We start from the raw sequence: 6,238 nt of genomic DNA, 5'->3' as shown, positions 1-6,238 counted from the left end.
GGCAGGGCCCCCGGCTGCCACAGAAAGCGGCAGCTGCTGGTGCTTTGCGCAGAAGAAACATGCAAAGGTCCTGTGGTGTGTCTTCCGAGAGGAAACGGCTTTGCCTTTGTGAGGGTAAGAAACCTTCCACCTCTACAGGGAGAGTACTGTGGGCGGCCAAGGTGAAAGTCTTCAGCATTCGTGGGGAAGCCAGGGTTGTGCTGCGTGCCCCGAAAGCAGCTGTGTGCCAGGGCCACCCAAGGAGCATCCTGCAAAACCCTCTCAAGGGCTGAGGTGCTGCACAGGGCAGCCCCAGTTAGAGGAGGTAGACAGTGCTGTTACATGGACGTAGCCTCCCAAATGCTCTTGTAGCACCAGGGAATCTTGCACCCAGGTCTGATCTATGAAATGAATGGGGGGAAAGTGGGTTTGCTGGGTGGGGAAGGGAGCTAAAGAGAACAGGGCTGCACCACCGGCATGGCCAGCTCCTGCCCATGCCCTGGGCTCAGGGCAGAGGATGGTCCTTCATTGTGTCCTCACCCGGTGACTGGGGAGATGCCAAACACAGGCCGTGGCAACGCTGGCACGTTGCATAGGCCTGGCTCTGGGGCGACCTGGCATGGGGCAGTCCACATCTTTGCTGTTCAAGGCTATCACCCTGCCAAGCAGGGAGACCTTGTCCAAGCCGCCCGCTGGGGACAGCCAGCTCATGCCAGTTTCTGGACGGTGCCAAGGAGCTGCTGGCAAGGGCTGGCTGGCCCGGGCAGAGCCGTGCTGGGAACACCTGAACACTTTCTGAAAGGGATAATTTTGTGCCAGTGACAGGGAAAGTCCCCGAGAGCGCCCCATTCACTAGCAGAGCTGGTGCCCTGACAAGCCCAGGGCTGATGCTCTGCTGCAGGAGACTTCTGCGGGCTGCCTCGTGCTGCTGAGTGTGGGGAGGTCCTGGGTGGAGGCCCTGGAGGCATCACCAGCAATGGCCAGGGTTACCAGCGCTCCTGGCAGGCTCGGGAGCACCGGTCCTCCTGCACGTTAATGGACTGTACGCGCCTTTCCAAGATTTCCGAGTGCAGCAGCAAAGGCCATGCAGAAAACTGCTGAGGCAGAAGGGATGGCGGTTAACTAAGGGGAAGCATCAGCAGGGAGTCCCCCCAGCAGTCAGCCTGCGACCCCCATCAGAGGGTCTGCTCCCCCAGGTCCCCAGGCCCAGATGGGTGTCTGCCTGCCGGCTCTCCTGGGCCCAGGGTGCCAGTGATCTGTGTGCCAGCACGCTGCCGGCTGTGCTACCTACCCCACAGCGGTGGCACAGGGGAAATGCCAGACACGAATGTCAGCCTTGGGACACCTACAGCATGTTTCCTTTCCACCAGCAGACAGGATGTAAGCTGTCACGGGTGTTAATTAGCCTTTGCCAAGACCTGCAGTGCAATGCTCCTGATTTTCGTCAGTGCATCTCTCAGTTTGAAGCTCTCTCTTCTCAGACTGGTCTTTTGATAGGGCCACAGCACTGAAGTCCCCATCCCTCTAAGGCCTTTTACAAGGTCTCTTTTCTAGGTACAACACTTCTCAAAAAAACACAGAATCCTGTTTTCTAAAAGCATCCTGTGAGCACTGTGGAGTGCTGGCTGTTTCTGGATAAAGATGTGTTTGTCCAGATGTCTGCAGTACTGCTGGACTCAGCTGAGTCCTAGATGTGTCCAGTAGCAACATCACACTTGCCCCTGCACATTTCTTGTAGCACATACATGGGAATAGCTGTGCATATGCAGAAAGGTCACAAAAACCTTTTCTGGCTTGCCTAAGAGTTTCATTTAGAAATGAAATGATTAGCTGTTTAGAGATAAGCTGGTTATGACTGAGGCTTGGACACATAATAAAAGTTTTACCGCTTTAAACAAGGCATATTGGTGGAAGCACAGACTCTGCCCCGTGTACGGTTCAGCATCTGGGAGGGCAGCAGCTGCTGCCCAGCAGCTGGATGCTGCTTGTCACTGCCCACCCAATGAGTGTCCTGCTCCCACCTGTCTGCAGGTAAAACGGAGCAAGTGAGCACTCCCAAGTTTTCTCCAGGGGAAAATCTGCAGCTCAAGTCAAGCCCCATCACTCAGCACCATAATACAGAAGTAGCAGACTTGGTACCAGAGCTGTGAGCTCCCACCCACCGGCCTTTGCTGCTGGCTATAACTTGCAGACAGGGAATGGTGACAAGTAGGAACAGGGCAGTAACACCTGAAGTCCCTCCAGTCATTTTAAAGCTGCATGGATACCCGGATGCATCTGCATCTGGGGACAACCTGGACACCTCTCGTCACGCAGGCAGCGTGGGCTCTGCAGGCCGTCCTGCTGCAGGCTAACCTCTGTACATGAGATGCCTCAGCTCCCGATTCACCCCATCGAATTCATCTGATCATAGCCCCCAGTGACTGGTCTTGGAGCTACACGTATGTGTGTGGTGACATCAGTCAGTGGCAGGGCAATACCGCTTCAAAACATGCTTAGCTTTCCTGGTGTGAAAACCATGTTTTTGGTGTTCATTGAACAAATTTGAATTGCAACTTTCATGAGACTGTAATTTTTCAAAAGCACAAAGGCGAGTCACGCAGGCCACGTTTCTAGAGTTCACATGAAAGTTAGAAAAGAGATAGAATGAAAGTTTTAAGGTCTCTACCAACAGCTATGACATATTTTTCCCATTGAGAAGCTTTTTAGTTTGGGTGATATTTTTAGTGTTGTTGTTTTCAACAAAAACGTAACATTTCCAAAGAAAGCAGACACCTTCTATAATAATGTCAGCCAACCTCCGAGTTTCTCATCAGAACAGTTTCTGTGAACTGTTTTGAACCAACCCGCACGAGAAGCTGAATATGTTACTTCTGTGTTTATAAATAGGCCTGTTTTCACAAAACTCTTTCTCAAGTAAACTGCTCTCAATTAATATGAAGTACTTTTGCTTATTACTTGTGTTATAAAAAAAGAGGGATCCCCGCATGGATCAGAGTCCTGTTATGCTAACAGTTAATAAAGGGACAAGTCTTACCCTGAAAAACCTCATCTTTTGGATTCGCCCCAGGTCTCTGCAGTTCCTGACTGTCTTATGCCTACCTCCGAAAGAATCAGCCCCACTGCTGTGTTGAGTGCCTCCTGATGATAACTACTCCTTTCCTCACCGTATCCCTATGAGGAAAGGCAGCATTATTAACCCCGTGTTACAGATGGGGACTTGTGGTGCAGAGCGGTGAAATGTCACACCGAAGATGATACAGGCTGTCTGGACCAGAGCGGGGGTGGATGCCCACTTCCCTTGAAAGGCAGTACCCTACCCACTATGCTTCCATGTGGCTGGTGCTATGATAGTATTATTTTTTTACTCATTATTTTCCCATCACTCAGCCTATGAAAGAAAACTCACAGTACTATCATCAGCTGGTTAAACAAGGGAGCTAAAGCATTTAGTTAGTATAAGCACACAAAGGATGAAAAATGGAAGAAGAGAGTAAAAGTGAATGAAGAGAAAAAGTGAAGGGCAGGAGCAGCATGGTTGTCAAGAAGTAGCAGGAGGATATAGAAAGGAAATCAAAGCTTTGAGCTGACCCATAAAACTCCCTAGTGTTACCAGCAACCCCCCTGATTTCACCCTCCGAGATCTTGTTTTGCAGCAGCCTTCACTTGACTCATCTACACCTGCCCACTTCAGTCCTGTGGCCAGCAAGAAACCCTCCCACCTCCTTTAACTACAGCCTTCCACACAAGGGTCTCTGCCGTCAGCCCCCACACTCTACATGACTCACCCCCTCTGCATCTCTGCAGATATTTCCCTGAGCTTTCTCAGCTTGGCAAGGCAAGTCTGTCACACCTTTGAAAAAAAAAAAAGTAAAAAGGCAACTAAATGTGGTTGCATGATGACAGGAATCAGATCTTCAGTGTTGGGATGGGATCCAGCATCTCTGTAGGAGAGTTCAGTACATGCTGTGCCTCCCTGCTTGGACCTGGCTGCCTGGGCAGGGGAAGGAGCCAGGGCAACACAGAAAAGATCACAGAGTCCAAATTCCCCAATCCTTGTTCTACCAGTGTGAAGACCCCCCCAAACAGATGTTTCCCTCTGCAATGAAATGCAGTGCTAGCTTCACTATCAGGCTGGAAATCAAGACAGTGGTTAATTAAATGACTTTCCCCATGTCACAATAAAAGCTGCAGATCAGACTTGCCTCACTCTCCTGAAAGCCCAGTTGAGTGCCGTCTTCAGTACACTGCTCCTCTCATCTTCTGCAATTGCATCTGCAGTCATGGCAAGAGTTGGTCTGGGTCCACTGACCTCTCCAGCAGTACGGCAGTGGAAAACCCAGTGGAAAACCTTTGGAGTAGGAATCCTGTCCCCATAAATGTTTGAAGAGGATGCGCCTTGTTTAATGTCTTCCCTGCCAGGAGCAGGTAATGAAGTTAGCGCCTAATGAGCAATATGCAAACTCAGCCGCAGAGGTACAGAAGATGCTTGGTACAAAAATAAACATCAACTGTCAGGAATGTCCTTTAGACAACATCCCAAGGAATAAGTTCCTTCAGGATCTCAGTTTGCTATGGAGGATGTGTGCTTTAAAAGGAAAGGTTTGCCCTAATTACTTCTTGAAGTTTGTCATCGATAGTTTTCCAACATAAATCCAAAGGATTTCCGATTGGCATGTTGGTTAATAACCACAAAGTAAGCATGGGAACATGCTTATGTTACCTTTTCCTAACGCTACTGATAATTGCAGTAGGTCCAGAAACCAGACACTGCAGTGACTTTATCTCACGAGCTAACTCTTCAGTCAATGTCTGGATCTGCACTAGTTGATTAGACCATGTCCGGAATGCTACTGCAACCAGGAATTGGTTTGAGAGCTGAAGGAAACCAATCTCTAGGCAGTTGAATCTGCAAGATGAATAAACTCATCAATTTTCTGGAAATTACTTATGGTTCAGTTACTACAATCATCTGCATTAGCCCAGTCAGGTAGTTTGTGAACCTCTGTAGGGGAAAGGGAAAATCACCATTTAGACCGAGAACAGTCAGAACTGGATGGTTCATGGGTTTGGCAACCAGATCACAAAGGCTTTCGCCTCCACTTGAAATTCATCCTCGCTGTATAGTGGCTATGAAGGTTAATGCTCCAGTAAGTGCTCCGTGGTATTTGTATAGCTTACTACCTGCACAGAAAAATTCAGGGGATATTCCATCTGTGACTGCTCTGAATCCTGAAAGGTGACAGCTTTATGAAGGTGGGTTCCTTGTGACAATTCCAACTTGTGACAATTTTCCTGCTATTAAGTATAATAGAGACTTTTCTATGTATGCTTCTGTAGGTTCAGAGGTTCTAGAGCATGCCTGCAGGCAGCACGTCTGGAGTGTTGCCCAAGATGGCAAAGTTTTTTGGAATACAAAAGACATTTTTCATTTAAAGGCTGATTAGTTTGTGCTGATCAAAAACAAAAAGCTCTTTCCATAGGGCTTTGTGGGCCTTCTCTGTTGCATCGTGTCACAGTGAAGCCACCAGTGGCTTGGCCACGGGGCTGGGAGGTCTTGGGGAGAGACTGTGTTTGTGGCACAAAGGAAGCTGGGTTTAACCTGACTTTCACACGAGCCTCTTCTGTGCCTCAGAGGTTTTGTGTATTCATTGACCCAAATGTATTCAGTGGAAATGGTACTTCCTTTTGCGAGATGAGGTGATTCAAGGCCTTTGTGGCCATTAGTGCTGTGAGGCAGGTGCCAGTGAAGCAGCTGAGGCTCTGCCTAGGCTATTTGGCGGGATTAGCACCGGCTCAAGAGATAGGCAAAGCAGGCAGTCACCTAGGGGAGCAAGCTGCCGAGAGCGTGAAAACCATCACAGCTTTCCTGCCCACACTGCCTGGAGAGCGAAGCTCCTTGGGCAGCCAGGCTGGCTGTGGAGGCAAGGCTCAAATGTATTCAGTGGAAATGGTACTTCCTTTTGCGAGATGAGGTGATTCAAGGCCTTTGTGGCCATTAGTGCTGTGAGGCAGGTGCCAGTGAAGCAGCTGAGGCTCTGCCTAGGCTATTTGGCGGGATTAGCACCGGCTCAAGAGATAGGCAAAGCAGGCAGTCACCTAGGGGAGCAAGCTGCCGAAAGCGTGAAAACCATCACAGCTTTCCTGCCCACACTGCCTGGAGAGCGAAGTCCTTGGGCAAGCCAGGCTGGCTGTGGAGGCAAGGCTCAGGGTGAAGAGAGGCTGGCGCCCCCCCTTGACCCCAGCCTTGTGGGCGCGA

This window comes from Aptenodytes forsteri, unplaced genomic scaffold (genome assembly GCF_000699145.1).
Source record: "Aptenodytes forsteri isolate BGI_AS27 unplaced genomic scaffold, ASM69914v1 Scaffold82, whole genome shotgun sequence".
NCBI lineage: Eukaryota > Metazoa > Chordata > Aves > Sphenisciformes > Spheniscidae > Aptenodytes > Aptenodytes forsteri.
This window is presented reverse-complemented; position numbering follows the sequence as displayed.